The following is a 2,734-nucleotide window of genomic DNA, read 5'->3' as shown; positions in this document are numbered from 1 at the left end:
ACAACTAAATGAATTCAAGAAATATTCACAAATACTTCTCGGACAGAAGTGATTTTTCTCTCAATGTATGCATGTCTCTCATCAGTTTTCGTCTCGGGCGGTCTGGGACACGCCCCGGGCGATGATGAATCTCTTTCGAACTTTCTAAACTACCGAATAACTCGTGTCGAACGATAGCCAACTCGACAAACGATGAAGAGGAAGTCATCCAGGTCCTCGTAATCGTCCACGCGTGTCTCGTCCCATTAATTTTTCCCGTCAGCCTCCCAGAACGAGACGATCGGTCTCACGTGTATGGTGTATCTGTGGGTACTTATGTCCGACACTTTTTATTCATCTCCTCGGAAACATCCTCTCATGGCGGTGGATGAGCAAGGTGTATATGGACATTCCGGAGTCGACTTTGCTGCTTTTCCCTGCCCGTTGGGTTTTCACTTTCAAAAAATATCGATGGCGTCGTCGCCTCGGTCAGTTTATCTCATGGACTCACGTGTGTCCTCCTTCAGTTCATTGACCGACTTATCAAACATTCATTTCGGCTTATGAAAATGTCGAATTTTTTTGGGGATTTTGAGAAAACGAAAAACATTTGGAGAGAAAACACTCTAGGAATTTTAAAGAATGAGAAATTCGTCGTCTGGGATGACTTAATGATTTCTCCTGTGGGAGATAAATTCGGTGGGAACGATTTTCACTCAATCATCAGAATAATTCAGTGATAAAGATTAGAATCCCCCAATTTTAATTAAAAATCAGTTTTCCATCAACACTTACGATGATTTTTTGGTAGAAAAAAACAACGTCATTGATCATAATCTTATTCCAGAGTTGAATTGATTCGTCAAAAATCGTATTAATTTCTAAAAAAAGTAATTTCTAAAAAGTTTCATTAGAATATTGATCAATCATTAATTTCAATTTATGAAGGTTTCTAATTTTTTTAGGTTTTGGGGAAACGAGAAACGTTTAGAGAGAAAACACTCCGGGAATTCGATGTGAAATTTGTTGGGGCAATTAATTAGTCGTCCCAATTTATTCTGATTTATGATATTGTTTTGTGCGGACCTGATGATGTCTTTATAGGGGAAAATTTAGTTGAAACGAGTTTCACTGAGTGATCACATCGATTCAGTAATGAAGGAATGGGATACGACAGTTTCACTTGATGATCAGTTTTTCATAAATATTTTTGTGAAGATGTGTTTTTTTCGTTCAGAGTTCAATTGCTTTATCACGAGTCATATTAATTCCTGAATAGCTCCATTAGAATATTAATCAAACATTAATTTCGATTTATGAAGGTTTCCAATTTTTCTAGAGATTTCGGGGAAACCAGAAATATTTAGAGAGAAAACGCTGACAATTCAATGTGAAATTTGTTGGGGCAACTAATCGTCCTCATTAATTGAATTAATTAAATTGAGTCGTTCCGATTTATTTTAATGTATGATTTTATTTCGAGCTGACCTGACGATTTTTCCATCGAGGAAAAATAGGTTGACACGATCTCCACTCAATTATTGAATCAATTCAGTAGTAAAGGAAAGATAGAATCCGCCAATTTCCGATAATGATGCGTCCTTTGTTTTGAGGGAAAAAAATAGTTGAAACGATTTCCACTCATTACATCAATTCAGTAGTAAAGGACAGATAGAATCCGTCAATTTCGGATAATGATAAGTTCTTCGTTTTGAGGAAACGAAAAACATCACGACAGGAAACATGGAAAGCTGGAAAGTGAATAGGTTGGGGCAATGAATCAGCAGTCTACATTTATTCTAATTTATGATTTTGTTTGGAGTCCAGCGGGATATGGACAGATGGGCTGATTATTTCTCTTGTGGGGAAAAAGTTTGGTGGGAACAATAGAATGTCTCTCACAGAAAACTGGAAGTCTGAGCTGATAGCATATTTTTTCGTGTGGAAATACTTTTTCATTGTTTTCAGAAAATTTAATCATCTCGATGTCTGAAGGCTCATCTTCGAAATTTCCTAAGCGGCAAAAGAAGCCTTTTGACATCTCTAAATATCAAAAAATTCATATCTAACTCATTCGAATGGTTCCCAATTTTTTGTATAGGAATTGAAAATCGTGCTGTTGAGAGACTAAATAAAATAAAATAAATAAAATTAATCTGCATTTGTAGTTTTGGTTTTTAATAATAAAAATCTGATAGAACAGATCATGAGACAATTTATCTTTCGTGACGACGTTTAGAATAAGTTCTCAAGAATTTCCAAAATTATTTAAAAAATCGCTAATTTTCTCTGATTCCTAAATTTAATTAGGAATAAAAATAATTTCATTCTCATGATTTCATTAAATTTTTAATGTTCTCCACGAAAAATTTCATCAATATGTTTCCCAATCTTTTTGTTCTTGAATAAAATGAAAATTGGTAAATTAATAAACAATGATTGTAAATAAAAGTATTGATTGAATACATAATTGATTATATTTTACACCAGCACATTTTAAAAACATCCCGAAATCATGAAAAAACTTCTCATGTCCGAATCAATAATCATTAATCTGGCCTAATAATTTTCGTTTTCAATAAAGGAAATTTCGTTGAACAAAAAAATTAATTCCATTTCATAACCCCATGTACAATTTTTCCTAAAAATGCCTCAAATCATAGAAAAAATTCTCATCTCCTCCAAATCTTGAATCCAGTTCGGAATGAAAGCCACTCAATTCCTCCGATTGTATCAATTTTTTAACGTCCCGCTC

This window comes from Diachasma alloeum, unplaced genomic scaffold, assembly GCF_001412515.2.
Source record: "Diachasma alloeum isolate Michigan unplaced genomic scaffold, Dall2.0 Dall_scaffold_00365, whole genome shotgun sequence".
Lineage (NCBI taxonomy): Eukaryota > Metazoa > Arthropoda > Insecta > Hymenoptera > Braconidae > Diachasma > Diachasma alloeum.
The sequence above is the reverse complement of the archived record's forward strand: the minus strand, read 5'-3'. Positions refer to the sequence as shown.